Here is an 18,491-nt window from a genome sequence, read left to right on the forward strand (position 1 = left end):
ATTAACTCTCTCTACCTGCTGATCCCAATCATTGGTCCTGTTTATTCTTTACCACCCAGCTGCCCCTTAGAAGGCGTGGAGATTTTGTTCTCCATTACATTCCTAGATATCTCCCGAGGGCCTGTGTGTGAGGCCACACCTATGTCTCCCCAAGCCCCTGCGCAACTAGAGATGCTACAACATGGCTGTTTCTTTTGCACGCAGGAGGATCCTCTCAAGTTACTCACACACCTCTGGTCCCTCTGCCCTGGTGTGGGCCTATTCAGACTCTTAGGAGCATAGAGATGCAAATTAGGAGGCATATTACCCTGAGGCCATGGTAAATAATAGTAACCCTACTGGCATTAACAATACAATGGTGAGCTTTCTGGTGCTCCATGTATACAGGAGCTAGAGGCTGGGCACCAAAATATTCCATAAGAGAATTATTCGGTCCCCCACATACCAGCAGCTCTGGACTTGCTCAGGACTATTATCTACCATATCTGTTCCTTTTGTATCTCTGTCTGTATGTGTCCTCCTTGCTGTGTGTGTTTCTCTCTCTGTGTTAGAGTATAGAAGAGCATGCTAAACCACTCTTAAATCGCAAAATTAAGGTGTTTTTTTATTGTCCTATAGGTACCCTTCCTTTTCAAACATGTGAGTGTGTTCAGCCAAGTTGCTTGTATGAAAAGAAGGCAGGTGATGTGACTCCAATTTATGTTTTTGGGACACCCAATGTTTTCCTGTAAGTTCCAGTGACCTAAATGGCACCCATGCAAAGAGTTCCAAAGATTCATTGAAGATAAATAGTATTCATTCTCACAATGATCCCAGATTCCTCTCCTCCTCCTCTGGTACCTTTTCTTGGGAAAACCCTCCATCATTTGACCATGCTACCCTCTGTCACCAACACTTGAGAAATATATTGTTTTTTGAACTGACCCTCTTCTCCTACACTGCTGACATCTGTAAAGCATTAGGATGCCAAAGACAGTGCCACAGATTGTGGAAATATGTTAAGCAACTAGTTATTCCTGGATGTATTATTACCCCAATATTCTCGGGGCCTCCAAAGTTGGTCAATGCCATTTCATGAAAAAGAAGCAGTCTTGAGGACTCGACATTGTATTTCCCAATGTTGCCAAGTTTAATACCCCAAATTTCCATAATAAATGAAGGTGGGAATGAAGATCTTGGCATCTCTCTTGCCCAGGAAACCCAGAAGGGTGCAGTCATTCAGCAGGTACTCTGTTCAGTACAATGTTCCATGGTTAATAACTCTGCAGGCAGGGTTATAGGATACTTTAAAAGACAGAACCCTACCCACAACTAATGTATCATTCTCTCTGTCACCTTCCAAGTCCTCTCTGCTATCTTCTCTTTGGTATATTCTCTGACCTTCTTCATCTATTCTACTCTCTCCCCCACTCACCTTCTCCAACCATGTGAGACAATCTAAAGTTTATGGACATTCTAAGATTCCTGTTCCATTGCTCAGGATTAAATCTTCATAGTGAGCTTTCCCCTTCCACATAAACAAATGACCAACTCTGGAGCTGGGAAAGCAATGGAGGCTCTCTCTCTATGAACTCTTTCCATGCCCAGGCTCAGTTGAGCGAGACATCAAAGGGATATTATCTGGAGATGAGCAAATGCTGAAATACCCCAAAAGGACAGTGTGTTTCCCAAGGATGTGGTTCACCTCCAAATTCCCTGAATCACTTTAGGTTTTCCGACTTACAAATTTAGGAGTTTCTTCCCGCCAATAGTCGGACCCCTGTGTTGTCTCAATGGTTCAGTCATTTTTTTGTTCCACAATTGTCGATGAGTTAAGGCTGACTCTGTTTTCTGAAATGTTCGCTGCCAAGCCTCCTTCAAGAAACCCCATTGGAAGTGCATCTTATTATTAGGGAATCTAGCTGCTACAGTTATCTTGGAAAAACAGTTCAATGCCATTTTATGGAGCAATATCAAATACCTTAAGAAGTACATACATGGACTATGAAAACAAAGGAATCACATTACTGAGAAAAACGTGAGTTTTCCATGGTTAGCTTCATCGGGAAGTTTTAAATTATTCCATTTCTTAGATTAGATTGAAAGATCATGTGACTGCATCTACTTGGTACTAGAGAAGATGTCAGCAGAAGGATTGAGTTCATTAGGCAGCGACAGCTTCTCCATGAGTTTGTTGGTAGCCAGCCTCTGTATGCATAATGCACTTATCCAAGCCTACATTGAGTCTTGGACTGTCTGTGTGTCTGTCTGTCATTTTATTCTCTAACTCTCCCTCTAGGACTCACTGTCTCTGTCTCTGTCTCTCTCTGTTTGTGTCTCTCTGTATAAGTCTCTACAGCCTGGTTGGGAGTCTATAATTCTAACTGCTTTGTAATGTGTTTGCCTGCTACCCTAAGCCAAACTATCTGTCTCTCTCACTGTCTAGGCTTCTATTTTTGCCTCAGCAACCTGGGTGAATACCTGAAGGTGTACTTGTTCTGGACTTGTTTCCACCTAAACTGAGCTTTTATGTGTATGTTTGTATGTATTCCTCTCTCTCTCTCTCTCTCTCTCTCTCTCTCTCTCTCTCTGTCTCTCTCTCTCTCTCTGTGTGTGTGTGTGTGTGTGTGTGTGTGTGTGTGTTTGTGTGTTTGTGTGTTTCTATCTGTCTCTCAGCCTGAGTTCTCAAGAGCTGGGTAATTTTCTCTACAATGGCAAAATTAATTTCCAGGTTGCTGAATGGGAACCATGCAAACAGGTCCAATGATGCACTCCAGAAAATTAGAATTCAACTTTTCTATGATCCCAGATTTCTTTCTTCATCATCTGGGATCTCTCATTCGCGAATCACCCAATCTTCTGTCCTATCACTGCTCTGATACCAGGACTTCGGAAACACTTTTTTTTCTTAACTTACCTTCATCTCCTATACTGCTGTAATCTGTTGAGGTCGAGGAGACTGTAGTGAGTGTTACATGGCCTGTCCAAGAAGGGAAAAAACAGATATTCCAAAATTTGGTGATACCACAACATTCACAGGTCCCCAGTAATTGTCAATGCCCTATTTCAGCAGGATACACTCTTGAGAACTCGATATCCGTATTCCCTAAATTGCCATTTCTAAAACCCCAACATTCAGTATTCAGGGACAGTAGGAATGAAATGTGCAGGCATCAGGTTGTCTTATCCATGGTACCTGATTTGATTCACTAACTCAGGCAGTCCTCTGTCAATCCAGGCTTCCATGATTACTAAGTCTGAAAGCATCTTTAAAGTACCCTGTTATAGACAGATCCCTACCCACATTGGCCCTCTTATTCTCTCTCTCTCTCTCTCTCTCTCTCTCTCTCTCTCTCTCTCTCTTCTCTCTCTCTCTCTCCCTCTCCCAGTCTCTCAAACTCTCTCTGGCCTTCCGTATTTACTTGTGCTACCTGGATGAACAGCAGCAGTTCTAGACTTGCTCAGGACTGTTCTTTTCCAGATCGCATCATGTTTCCCTGTCTGTTTGCCTATGTCTCATTTGTTGTGTGTGTTTCTTTCTCTGTCAGAGTATTTAAGATCATGCTATACCACTCTAAAATGGCAAAATTATGGTGCCTTTTGTTGTCCTGTAGATACCCTTCTTTTTCAAACATGTCAATGCTTTCAGTCAAGTTGCTTGTATCAAAAATGGCAGCTGATGTGTCTCCAATTTATGTTTTTGGCAAATCAAAAATTTTCATGAGTACACATGAGATGAATATGACCCATTCAAAAAGGTCTAAAGATTCACGCCAGATAAATAGTATTCAGCCTCTGAATATTCCCACATTCCGTTCTTACTCTTCCGCTACTTCCCTGGGAAACCATCCCATATCTGACCATGCAACCCTCTGTCACCATGACAGAAGAAATATTTTGTTTTCTAAACTTAACCTCTTCTCCTATACTGCTGACATCCCAAGACCATGCCACACGTTCTGGAAATTCTTGGAACAACAAGGGACTCCAGGATGTGGTAGTACCCGACTATTCTCAGGGTCCACAAAGTTGGTCAATGCCCTTTCTTCCCGAAAGAATCAGTCTTGAGAACTCGACATCATCATTCCCAATGTTGCCAAGATTAATGCCCCAAATTTCTATGATAAATGAAAGTGTGAATGAAAGTCTTGGCATCTGTCCTGCCCACGGAAACCGAGGGTACACTCACTCAGTCAGTACTCTGTTCATTCCAGGGTTCCATGGGTACTAAGTCTGCAGGCAAGGTTTTAAAATACCCTTTAAAAGACAGATCCCTACCCACAACTAATGTATTATTCTCTCTGTCACATTTCAAGTCCTCGCTGCTATCTTCTCTCTAGTATCTTCCTCTGAACCTCTTCATAAATTCTCCTGTCTCCCCCACTCACCCTCTCCAACCATGTCAGAAAATCTAAAGTTCAGGGACATTCTAAGATTCCTGTTCCTTTGCTCAGGGTTCCGTCTCCACAGCAAGCCTTCCCCTTCCATGTAAACAAATGACCAATTCTGCAGCTGTGAAAGCCATGGAGACTCTCTCTCGCTGTGAACTCTCTTCACACCCTGGCTCTGTTGATCGGGTCATCACAGAGGTATTTTCTGGAGCTGACCAAATGCTGAAACACCACAAGAAGGCAGTGTGTTTCCCAACGAAGAGGTCCACCACCACATTCGCTGAATCACCTTGTGGGTGTCAGACTTACGACATTGGGAGTTCCTTCCCTCCGCTGTTCGGATCGCTGTGTCGTCTCAACGGTTCGGGCATTTTTTGTTCCACAATTGTCGATGAGTTAAGACGCTGACTCCAACTTCTGAGATGTTGGGCACCGAGCCTCCTTCAGCTATCCCAATTGGAAGTGCATCTTATGTTTGAGGGATTGTAGCTGCTACTGTTACCGTGGAAAATCTGTTCAATGCCATTTTGTGGAGCATTATCAAATGCCCTAAGAATTACATAAATGGACTATGAGAACGAAAGAAATCACATTACTGTGAAAAAGGTTAGTTTTCCATGGTTAGTATCTTCACAAAGGTTTAAATTCAATTTCATAGACTAGATTTATATATCATGTGACTGCATCTATGTGGGTGCAAGAGATGATGAGAGCAGCAGGACTGAGTCCATTAGGCAGAGACAGCTTCTCCATGAGTATGTTGGTAGCCAGCCTCTGGATGTATAATGCACTAATCCAAGCGAACACTAAGACTTGGACTGTCTGTGTGTCTGTCTGTCATTTCATTCTCTAACTCTCTCTCTAGCACTAACTGTCTCTGTCTCTGTTTCTGTTACTCTGTATCTCTGTCTCTCATTGTCTGTGTCTCTGTATGTCTCTCCCTGGGTGGGAGTGTTTAATTCTAACTGCTTTGCAATGGGTTTGGCTGCTACCTTAACCCAAAGTCTCTGTCTCTCACTGCCTAGTCCTCTGTTTTTGCCTCAGCACCCTAAGTGAATACCTGAAGCTGTACTTGTTCTGGACTGGTCTCCACCTAAACTGAGCTATTATGTGTCTGTTTGTATGTGTTCCTCTCTCTCTCTCTCTCTCTCTCTCTCTCTCTCTCTCTCTCTCTCTCTGTCTCTCTCTCTCGCTCGCTCTCTCTCTCTCTCTCTCTCTCTCTCTGTGTGTGTGTGAGTGTGTGTGCTTGTGTGTTTGTGTGTGTGTGTGTGTATGTGTCTATCTGTCTCTGCCTGAGTACTCAAAGGCCTGATAAACTTCTCTACAATGGCAAAATTAAGGTCCAGGGTGCTGAATTGGACCCATGCAAACAGGTCCAATGAAGCACTTCAGAAAAATAGAATTCAACCTTTCTATGATCCCAGATTCTTTTCTTCATCATCTGGGATCTATCTTTCTCAAATCACCCCATCATCTGTCCTATCACGGATCTGTATCCAGGACTTCAGAAACCCTTTTTTTTCTAAACTTATCTTCGTCTCCTACACTGCTGTCATCTGTTGAGATCTAGGAGACCCGAGTGGTTGCTACTCGGCCTGTCCAAGAAAGAACAAACAGATATTCCAGGATTTGATGATATGGCAACATTCTCAGGTCCCCAATGGTTGACAATGCCCTACTTCAGCAGAATGCAATCTTGAGAACTCAATATCCATATTCCCTAAATTGCCATTTCTAAAACCCCAACATTCAGTATTCAGGGACAGTAAGAATGAAATGTGCAGGCATCAGGTTGTCCTGTCCATGGCTCCTGGCTTGATGCACTAACTCAGGGAATCCTCTGTCAATCCAGGCTTCCATGGTTACTAAGTCTGAAAGCATCTTCAAAGTACCCTGTTATAGACAGATCCCTACACAAATTGGCCGTCTTATCTCTCTCTCTCTCTCTCTCTCTCTCTCTCTCTCTCTCTCTCTCTCTCTCTCTGTGTGTGTGTGTGTGTGTGTGTGTGTCTCCCAGTCTCTCACCCTCTCTCTGGCCTTCTGAACAGCATCATCTCTGCACTTGTTCAGGACTGTTCTTTACCAGATCAGATCATTTTTGCCTGTCTGTTTACCTATGTCTCTTTTGCTGTGTGTGTTTCTTTCTCTGTCAGAGTATTGAAGATCATGGTATACCACTCGAGAATGGCAAAATTATGGTACTTTTTATTGTCTCGTAGATACACTTCTTTTTCAAACATGTCAATGCTTTCAGTCAAGTTGCTTGTATCAAAAAAGGCAGGTGATGTGTCTCTAATTTATGTTTTTGGCAAACCAAGTTTTCATGTAAGTATAAGTGGGACCCATGCAGAAAAGTTCCAAAGATTCACTCCAGATAAATAGTATTCAGCCTCACAATGCTCCCGCATTCCTCTCTTCCTCTTCCGGTACATCCCTGGGAAAACCCTCCCTCATCTGATCATGCAACCTTCTGACACCAGGACATATTTTGTTTTCTAAACTTAACTTCATCTACTACACTGCTGACAACCCGCGGTCCTGCCACACGTTCTGGAAATTTGCGGGCAAATGGATGGAACTAGAAGAAACCATCCTGAGTAAGGTAACCAGTCACAAAAAGACAAACATGGTATGGACTCACTCATACATTGATTTTAGACATAGAGCAAAGGATTACCAGCCTACAATCCACACCACCAGAGGACGTAAGAAACAAGGAGGACCCCAAGAGAAGAATGCATGTTTCCCCAGAGAAAGGGAAGGGAACAGGATCTCCTGAGCTAATTGAGAGCATAGGGGGTTGGGGAGGGGAAGCTGGGAGAGAGGGTGAGGAAAGGAGGGGAGAGGAGGAAATCGGGGAGCAAGAAGATTGATTTGGCGGAATAATAGGGGAGAGCAGGATGAGAGATACCATAATAGAAGTAGTCATTATAGGTTCGAGGAGAAATCTGGCACTAGGGAGATTTCCAGAGTTCTAAAAGGATAACACCAACTGATAATCCAAGCAATAGTGGAGAGGATAACCTAAATACCCTTCCTGTATAATGAGCCTGAGCAGAGGCAAACACCTTCTAGCTGAACATTTTAAGAACCCTTTTGCCACTGTTCTCGAAGCAATCAGATGAATCTGCAGGTGAATAATGAATACCAAGTATCTCATTTTCAGGTAACATTGACCTAAGCAAGCTTCTGTTCACTTCTAGTACAAAGTCACTTTGTTAAGCATACAAGAGAAATAGGAGATACGTTAAGTCCATGCCAACTAGGAATCACTGTAGTAAATTATCTTTCCTTCAGTCTTGGCTTTCACATTTAGCCTTCCATATTTTAAACTCTTCAAGCTAGAAATGCACTCCAATCTAGTATCTGCTAGTCTTCAGCACTGGATCATTTAATTAAAAGTAAACATGTTCATCCCCAGATACAAAGGTCAATGAAAGGGACTTTTCATGGTTATATGCTCATCACATCATTAGGAAGAAACTATCATGTCTTAGACAGGATTTAAATGTCAATAACAAAGTAGAATCTGTAAGTCATGCAGGAATCATTACTCTAAAAATAAAAAAGCCTTGTCATTTCACTAAAAATCACACTGAACACAAACTGAAGGTCTTCATTTTAACCAAACACTTCTACATCTACTACATAAGAATCCTCTTTACTATCCTGACAAATTAGTATCCAGAGACACACACACACACACACACACACACACACACACACATATATATATATATATATATATATATATAGTCTCTTTTTGAAGAGAAATTGACTGTTTTAATTCTACTCTCCCCGTCTCTTTTTATATTTTGTATATGCTATAAGTAGAGGCCTGATTCTAAGTCAAAGGAATGAACATTTTAAAGCACCTAATCCTTAAGTTAAACAATCTAAAGATTTTCCAAGTTCAATAAAGTATGAAACATGAGAGCATACATTCTTAATCCATTTAAAACACTAACACATCAAAAATGATCTCAGACTGAACAGACACAGCAGTAAATTTTACAAGTTAAATCTTAATGTATCTAAAGCTTAACCCATTATCTAGAACACATGTAATAAAATGAGCAAAAGTGTTGTATAAGTTAATGGTGAATGAGATTTTACTCGCTTGTTTGATAAATGGGGTTAATTTATTTTTATTTTTATTTTGCATGCTCAGAATATATCATAGGTGTGTTTAGGTGGCTAAGCAGTTGATGAATGTTAAGTTATATCAGATATATATTAAGAATAATAAATTAGGTAGCACTGTGTATTCCATGAAGCAAGGTTCATAACTAATATGCTACTTCTTTTTTGCTGTTTGTTTTTTTTATTGTGTTTTCAATGGAGAAATACATCATCTGTTTACAAAATATCTCTTGAAAAATACAAGGAATACAGATACTATAAAACAAAGCAAACTTCAGTCATGAGACACTACTTACATCATGCTAAAGCAACAGTCTGATCTCCAGGTTATGAAAACTAGAATTAAAAAGTCACTACTCAGAAAAGATCCACGTCTCCAGCCTGGTGAATCTTGGAAGCAGTTACATGGAACATTTATTAAACTCAATTTTTCCCCAATGTGTAAACAAAACGACAAGACTAATTCTGTGCCTGGTGATGTCATTCTAACTCTGGCTACGCACATGGACACTGTGACATGTCACCTGTTAGCAGACCGTCTTCTTTACTCAAGTGGTTGAAGGAAGGGCAAGGTGACTGCAGAGCAAAAGGTGGAGAGTATAAATACTGCTTATAAACAATGTAAGTGATAAAAAGAAAGCCTTAATTAATGCATAGCTTAAGGAGAAAGACTATTCTCCAACTTTGGAAATTAATTGAGAAGGACAGGGACGAGTTTAAGTAATTGCAGTTTAACATGTGAATGCTCAAACATGTGATAGAATGCAGCGAGACAGAGGATTTAAAAACTCATGCTCACATAAAGATCTGCTGCTACTGGTTTGCTTTTTCTAGATTAACAAAGAATAAGTTTATCAACATCTGGCATCCCTCAGACGTCACAAAGATGGACGAAAATTCTGCTACTCAATTATAAGAAATTATTGTCTTTAAAGGAGGTTTCTAATTTTTTGATAGAACAAAAAAAATTCAAAAGTGGAGAGCTGACTAAAAGTCAAGTGCTTGCTAGAAATGATTTTTAAAATGTTTCTGTATGTAAAATTCACTGACAAATTTTGATAAACTGGTTAAAAATAAAAATTACTTTAAAAATATGGAATAAAATGCCTTTTTGTCTACTTTTAAAATTGTAAATCCATTTGTCTAAGACAGAGTTCTGTGGAGTGTCCAAAAATCCTCTTAAAGATCAAATGGCAATCCTTGGGAGATGCTTCACAGGTATGGTTTCAGTCCTTCTCAAGTTCCAGCCATGGGACCAAAGGTAGTGTTCTGTGCCATGTAGCTAAAGGGTCACCAGTTTCATGTCACGGCTTTGGAAAATACTGGCATTCTGGTTTCTGTGTAACAACCCTTACCTTGTGTATACAAGCAAAGTGGGTAAAAGATAGGCAAAAGGGGGATGAGGAAGCGCTTTCGTTGTTTGGAAGAGAAGAAACTGAAGGCAAAACAGAGCTCCAGAAAGCTCAAGGAAGAGACTGTTGGCAGACTGCTGATCTATATGCACTATGAAACACCTCTATAAATAAAAGGAATATATATTTGTTAATCATAACCCCATCAAAGCAAAATGTCTCCTAATTTTTCTTTCAATGTCCAAAGTATACCTTAGCATTGACAATTTACCCTAAGGGTAACAATGCCTCTTCAGGATGGAGCTAGGGGCTCTCTTGTCCTCTCTGAGGCAGAGCAGTACACCACAGCACAAGGCATCCAATTTAAAGACTAATTGTAAAGAAAATTCTTTAGGGAAAAAATGAAAATCCATTAAGCTGAAAATCTAAAATTAGTTCTACTTTCTAATAAAAAATACATAAAAGTGCATCATCAGATTAAGGAGTTCTTATGCCAGTTTGTATTGCAAATTTTCCAAACAACGCATCACACATAAACCCAATCCGGATGTCAATTATGGATACAAACACAGCTTGAGGGTTTTGTTTTTTTTTCCTTCTTAAAGGAAGTAATTTTTCTGAAATAGTTAATAACTGTTGCTAACACAGTAATAATCGTACTCCTGGCTTCACATACTAACCTGGACCTCTGAGCAAGTGCTGATGAACCCAAGTAAGGGAGGTCACCAAACGCTAAATCCACTGTCAGTCATGACATGTACCATCCATTCTCCTTGTCTTTCTTTCTTTCTTTCTTTCTTTCTTTCTTTCTTTCTTTCTTTCTTTCTTTCTTTCTGTCTTTCTTTCTTTCTTTCTTTCTTTTTTTAAGCATCTGAAGACAACAGGTTGAGTTTAAGATACTATTCATGGACCCTGAGGTGGTTTTACCGATTCAGTCTCAGTTTTATTGAATTCTTGATAACAGGAATAGGATTTGCAGGGAGAGCAGGGATATCAGAAAGGTCTGTACTGGATGTTTTCTGAGAGGTCAGCAGAGAAGCCGATGCCGCAACAGTTTCTGATTGAATCGCACTCGTCTCCATATCAAATTGTTCCTTTGTTTCTGTTTTATCATGTCCACTCAAATCAAGACAGTTAGCATCTTCACTTGTTTCATCCTCGTCTGTTTTGGTTTTCTTAGGATTTTCTTCCTTATGGGGTGAGGATGTTCTCTTGACTCCTGCTATAGGATTAAGTACTTTTGTTTCTGCATTTCCTGAAGGACTATGTGATGGGTTTAGCAGAAGTGTTGAGGAGACAACTCTGGAGACCGCAGGCTATGGTGGTGGAGAAATGGCTGGCTGTGTGGCAGTTTGAGGAATGCTTTCGCTTGATTGACCCCCTGAGCTTTCACTGGAATTTGCTTGTGGCACAGAAACCTCAGAAGCCTGGATGCTGGTCACAGATACTGCGGTCACAGCTGGAGCAGGACTGTTTCTGCCCTGAGAGCTGCCAGAACTGTTCAATGGACTGGTCTTCATAGCACTAGTGGGTGAAGGCACAGGCATGCTGTTATCACTGTCCATAGACAAGTCGAGGGTGCTGTCATTCAGAGCTGTTAACTTGAACCCTTCTGGTGAATGCTTTTTCCTTTTCTGAAGCATGTGACTGGGCAGCAGTTGATCGAGCTGTTCTTTTCACATGCATTGCAGCAATCTTCATGTCCATCTCAACATTTTGCTGTTTATTGCTTGCCTGTAAACTGTATCCGTGAAAGACTGAATATAATAGGTCAGGTCCACACTGAGATTTTCAGAGTTTTCAGTTTTTTTAAACACTAATCTAGTCACCCATATTGTGCGGAATTCTTCCTTGTCAGGATTTTCTTTGGGGGCTGGAAATGACTGGGGGTTCACATGCACCAGTGTAATAAACTCATTCTTATCCAAGCTTCCAACCAGGATGCAGATTTTTTATTCCACAAAGCCCACCCATTCCAGACGCTGTTCTTCCGTGGGCAAACTTTCTAGAAGTACAATATAATGCTTGTACTTCTGAAAGAAGTTTGGAGCTTCAAAAAGTTTGGACCACTCTGCCTTACTCAGCAAAATTTCATCAGTGATAGCAAACCTTGTTTAAACTCCTCAACCATGACCATCCGTGTTGAAATGGACACATTGTATGTGGAGTTCTGCTGTGGGTATGCTGGTGTAATTATAGGCATAAGATGGTACCTATCACTGGGGTTTACCCTTGGGTCCCACACAGGCAAATTAAGATTGCATTCTTCAGGCTGTTTCAATAGCACTGGATTTGGCCATTCCCATTTAGAAAATACCACGAAAAATTTATGTACAAGAGTTGATGCTATTGCATTTGGATAAAGCTGGCAAGTTCTTGCTACTAGCATAGCCCAGGAAACACCACCGAGGAAACCTAATATATTGGAATAGATGTTGTGCCGTTTGGCCCTCAGTTTGATGGCTCTCAGAGTTAAACTGAAGTTGTCAATGTTTGGTACTAGATGTAAAATCTCATCGGTTACCCTGCAACCATTAAGGCTTCTTATGCATTTATATGTAGGTTTTTAATTAGACTGTCATCTCGTAGGTCCAAATCTTCTAGAATAGTCTGCAGTGCTAATCTTGCAAACAAAATATCAATCTCTATTCCATCAAAACAGAGTTTAATAACTGGGACAAATGCTTCAACAGGTCTTAAGTCTTTTACTTCTTCTTGTAATTTCAATTTATCATAAAATGAAGCAAAAAAGTCACTCCGATCAACATGTCTTGGTGCAACACACAAGGCATCAATATCAGCACCTTTCGTATGTATTCCTAGTCTATAAGATCCAAATGTAAAAATTTTTCCTCCAACATTTTCAATTACAGATTGCAGAAGATTCTTGCTTTCATTGATTTCTCGTATCCATTCTTTCACCAGGATATTAAATTTTCCCCAAATTAAAATCCTGTTCTGCAGTTCCTCTTCTTCTTCAAAAACCCCAAAGGGCTTCAGAGTCTCTATGAGTTTCTGTGTGAGTAGGCAGTCAGTCTCCTTGGGGGCTGCTAAGCTGATAGGAGAGGTAATGCCATAGTGCCTCTGTGGTGGCTGCCTTTGTTGTGATCCCTGCATTATAACTGGAAACAGCATCATCTCTTGAGCAGGCACCGCCCAGTCACTCCCCCCCCACACACACACACCCGCGACCGCGGCTGCTGCTGCCGCTCTGGGCATGATCCACCTAGGCAGGAGGGACAGGGGCCTGCCTCAGCCCCAGGGCCAACCCAGTCCCACAACCACGCCCCGCCACTTTAAGGTCTTCTCCTCTTTCCCCTTCGTCCTAACATGGCACCCAAGCACTACCACAGCAATTTTAAATATGCTACTTCTTAATGTCTCATTTTGAGATAATATTGTCAGACCAAGTAATATATAATAGTTAGGAGAATAAAAGAAATCTGGAAAACTGGGTAACAGAAGAAATAAGGTTGTTTTGAGAAAACAGTCTTACCATGAAAAATATTTAGGCAGCTGGGTGTGCTGGGACACACCTTTGATCCCAGTGTTTAGGAAACAGAGGCTGGCAGGTCTGTAAATTTGAGGTAAGGCTCCTCTACCAAGCAAGTTCCAGGACATCCAGGGATGTTGCACTGAGAAACACTGTCTTTAAAAATGAAAAATCCAGCCAAACTTTGGTGGCACACATCTTTAATCCCAGCCCTTGGGAGTCAGAGGCAGGCAGATCTCTGTGACTTCGAGACCAGTCTGTTCTACCAGAGCTGGTTCCAGGACAACCTCCAAAGCCACAGAGAAACCCTGTCTTAAGAAAGAAAGAAAGAAAGAAAGAAAGAAAGAAAGAAAGAAAGAAAGAAAGGAAAGAAGGAGATCCTAAATCACTCAGTACAAATTCTAAGACAGTAGTATTTGGGTCAGTATTCACATAAATTTTGTAAACAGTCCAAAAGCATATTCTTGGAATAATGACTTAGGAAGTTCTATAACCACTTATAAAAAGGCAGTCTCACTATTCTGGGTATTTTTGCTGTTTTTTAAGTTTTAAAACAATGTGTCTCTATGTGGTCCAGATTGGCTTTCAACGCGTGTCAGACTTGAAGGCTAAGTGTGGGGATTGTAGGTGTTTAATTATCCTAGTCTAGTGTGTTTTGCTATCTTTCAATCATGGCCAGTAGCTTTCTCACCACTGTATTCTGTAATGTACACAAACAGTCTCTCCTGATGCAAAATTTTGGTAACTTCAAAGATAGAGGTAAAACAATTTGAAAAATTATAAATGAAGCACATATTCACTTCAAAGAGGCAGGAACATGTTCAATAGAAAATTAGTGATGCATTCTTTATTTTCAAATGCAGTGCATTGCATTGCTTTTTGAAATTTTCTGGTACTAAAAAGAGACTGAAATTCCACAAATAATAAGAATTGTGGACAGTTCAGAATGCTTGAAAGAAGTGGTTGTGTTTGCAAATTGAAGCAATATGTAGAGCAGAGATAAGCATTTGGAGTGATAGATAACAAAATCTAAGAACATTCCCTGGAAAAATAGTAGAGAAATACTAAAGACTCTGCAAAACCTGAGGGATGCTCCAAATAAGCATCAAAAAATGGCCCATGTGCTGATGTCCAACTTTACAGTAGCTTTATGGCAGATGTTATTTGCTTGAGAAAAATGGGACTAGAAGGAGAAGCAGCCATTTACTCTAGTGCACAAAGATAAGAGAAAATAATTAAAAGTATCTAACAAAAATACAGGTAAATATTTATTCATGGATGTTTAGCATGTTGATGGAAGTCATTAAGAAACAATGCATTATTGGGACATATTAGTAAAATCTAGTAGCAATCTAATTTGTGCATGTGATCTAGTTTTATTTCCACAGCTTGACAAGTTTTCACAAGTATTCAGGAAATATATGTTGAAAAAAGGCTTCCTATTTCTATGAAGACATATATTTTTATGGAACTACAAACACATCCCTATAGTACTTTTGTGACATGACTAAAAATTTCAGAGAGTAAGGAGAAAGGTGAAAAGAGGAAAGACAGTAATATTCATGTAATAATATCTAACATATTACATATTTTCATGGATAGAATCTCCTTTGAACTTCTCTTAACAATATAAAGAAAGTTTTATTATCTGTATATTATACAGAAACATATTCACAGAGATAGACTGCAAAAGTCAGAAGAGACTAAAAAGCCAACAGGTTTCTAATCCAGGCCTCTTTGAAAATCTTACAGAACAGTAAATAATAAAAAAATGTTAATGGATAAAACCTTGATGAAAAATGAAATAGAGTGCAGAATATTGGACACAAAGCCATACTCCTAGAATTCTAAAGCAAGAAATTGATTCAGTAGCTACACAATCGAGATAAGAAGAGGAGATGCTGGTAGTGTTTTCCAGTCCAATTCTGTAATACTTGAGCTACTGTCGTAGATTAAGCACAAACTATTCTGGACATAATAATGGTGTCAACCACATTACTCAGCAACTTGCTCCCACTCTCCTCCTAGCTCTTAAGAGCAACAGAAACAATAACAAAACTAAGAAGAATGCATTGACTCTGCACCCTATCCAAGGCGGAACCTGGACAAATGCCTACAGAAGAAAATATTTATACAGTGTTCAACTAAATGAATCAGAAGAAAAGGCCAAAGCAGAAAGAGAAATTCAGCTTTGTACTAAGGGACAAAATAAAAGTGACTGAAAGGGTGTGATGAGAGGGGTTAAAACAAACCTTATTTCACAGACTGGCTATAGAAAAAAGCAGTTTAAATACATGACTGTCCAACTAGACATTTGACATTTGCTTCTTCTCACAAACCTGGTAATCAAATACCGATTTTACACATGCTAAGCAAGTTCTCTGCCACTGATTTCTATTCCCTACCCTAATACTAATTATATTAGTGCAGTTTTTTAGAAAATATTTTGTCATAATACTCTAGTAAATACATCAATTGAATAACCCAGGTAAACATAGGCTTCTTCTGAGGTACAAATGTGACGCAAAAAGTGAATACAATCTGCTGTGTGCTTGAGAGAGATGACAGTATCAGTGTCCCAGCATACTGGAGACTTTCATCTAGCCTTTTATACAGATACAGAAACTATGACCCAAAAAGCTTCCATGATGCCATTAATTATTCCCATTAAAGGGTTGTTTTCATGAACAGAATGTTGGAAGAAAGAGAGTTTCTGCTGGGAAGAACCATGGATATGGACTGAATTTAAAAACAAATCCAAAGATTCCTAATTCAAGTCTAGATTCAAAAGCCCAGACTCCCAGGGCCAAGTCATCAGACTATAAGCCTGCCAAGAGAAGCATTATTTATGATGTCATGCACATAACAAAGGAAAAAAATGATTAATTCTTCAACTCAAAAAAATCACAAAAGGGGAAAAAACACAGATTTTCAATTCATATGATCTAGTCTTAACTGTAAAAACAGGAACAGAGAAGTTATTCTAATTGTGTTAATATCTTCTTGCTTCTCCTAATAAGTATATTTTTATTATTTATCATTAGAATAAAATTTTTAGACAGCTATACAATAATTTTCTGAGTCCTAAACAAGGCAGTTAAAATACTCCTAAACTGAAGGAAGTAAGAAAATTTAGGACTGCAAACAAAAAGCACATACTTCCAATTATCTACAAGCTGGGGAAAAAGAAGCTTCTGATTATACCCCATCATATTAGCTTGTGTCAGGTGTGGTTAAGTAAAATCAACTCTGAATTACTCCCAGCAGAGAGGAGAATGTTTGCTAAGGAGGAATGTGCTTGTATTAAACTGCATACCGCCTGCTTTTTCTGACAAAAAAAAAAAGTGTATTATGGAACAAGTATGGCAACTCCTGTAGATTGTTTGCTTTTCCAGAAAATATTGTAGCAAATGCCAGTTATTGTTATCAATTGTGTTAATTGCATCAAAGTGGTTAATTCTAGATGGCTTGCCATTCTACATGTTTCTAGTTAATGACAGGTCATAAACTATGATAGGTAAAAACAATGTTGACTCTGACTCAACAATAGTAACAGGCTGGAGTGTGTTCAAATACAAGAACTGGGCAAAAGAATTAAATGTCAGACCTTTTGTTTTGCAGCCAAGTGTTATTTCCTACAACATTAAAAACAGCAATTACTCTCCAGGAATAGTGATAATTGTTTTCATCACCTGCATCGAGTATTGCAGCAAAAGAGACTACAACTTTCCTTGACAACTAGAGCACTGATTCTAAAGCACTCTGCCTGCATACAACCTACACAATTTGACTTACTTTTGCAGGAATACCCCTTGAGCTGCAGAGTCATGCTCTACAAAAGACATCTGCTAAATTGTATGCCACCAACTTTTAGCTGGTCCCATCACAATGGGACACTTGGGGACATCATAGCAATCTCAATTTGTATTAAGTGTTCTTTATAATGTTCATACAATGACAGAATCATCAAACAATGCATTTCTCAGAACACATAATTCTAGTAACATTTACCAATCTTGTGATAAAATTCTTGAGAAAAAGCAACTTAAAGTAGAAAAATCTTTATTTAGGACCATGTTTCAGTAGCCTTAGGATATGATGGTTTGTGGATCATTGTTTATTGGCCTGTAATGAGGCAGCATATCAGGGCAGAAATATGAGGCAGCATAAAACAGCTCATTTTCTGGCAACTAAGAAATACAGACCAAAAGAAGAGGGGCCAGGGACCCAATACCTCCCTAGAGGCTATGTCCCCTCTGACTTGATGATCTTACTTCCATGTGCTAGGGGTTTCATCCAATAGCACCTTTATCTGAGGATGAAGTCTTTAATACAATACTTTGAGAGAGATATGTAATTCCAGTCATCACCATGTCCTGAAACTCTAGTTAGTGTCAGTTTCCTGGCAGGATCTTTCTACTACTCAATCACTGAGGATTCAGAAAATGATTCTGTCTTAAGTAATTTAGGTTTAAATAGTCTACGAATAAGACCAGGTATTGGGAATAGCACTTTTGAAGAGCCTTACCACTTTCACCATTCTGTATCAATGAGTGACAGAAGAGTTTCAGGAAAAAAAAATTGGTGAGTTGATTCTCAGCATAAAAGCCCAATTTTCATATTAAAGCCTTCACAATAGTGTGTTTCTTAGTGGCTAATTTATTAGATAAAAAATGCCATGGTGTCTGCCTTTTTGAGACCTAATTTTGGTTTCTAACTTCGAAAGAAACAATGGGTGTCCTGGTGACTAAAACATAGCAAAACCCTTTTATTCGTCTGTGTGAGTAAATGGCCCATAGAAAGAATAGCTATCTATTAAATTTTAATAATGCACAACACCTACTGGATGCTCATTAAATAACAAGTACTATTTTTGAATACCTTAATAATTCTCATATTATATCTTTGTATGCTTTACAAACACCCTTTAATTACTAATTTCATTAAATGTTTTACAGATGATAAAAATGAAATCAAGAACAGTGAAAAAAATTAACCTAGGTTTCCACAAGTAAAAGACAACAACCATACAGCAACTTAGGCTATTGTTAAACTAATACTTCCCAGGTAATATTTTTAGCATAATTAAAACTTTCTGATAGAAACAATTATACACAAGAGGATCAAAGTACT

The 18,491-nt window shown here is 39.3% G+C and overlaps 1 pseudogene; it reads right to left on the reverse strand.

Annotated features, from left to right (window-relative positions):
• Nucleotides 1-10,783: 10,783 nt before the first annotated feature.
• Nucleotides 10,784-13,003, reverse strand: LOC100759677 (annotated as a pseudogene).
• Nucleotides 13,004-18,491: the final 5,488 nt, after the last annotated feature.

Source organism: Cricetulus griseus, unplaced genomic scaffold (assembly GCF_003668045.3).
Source record: "Cricetulus griseus strain 17A/GY unplaced genomic scaffold, alternate assembly CriGri-PICRH-1.0 unplaced_scaffold_2, whole genome shotgun sequence".
Lineage (NCBI taxonomy): Eukaryota > Metazoa > Chordata > Mammalia > Rodentia > Cricetidae > Cricetulus > Cricetulus griseus.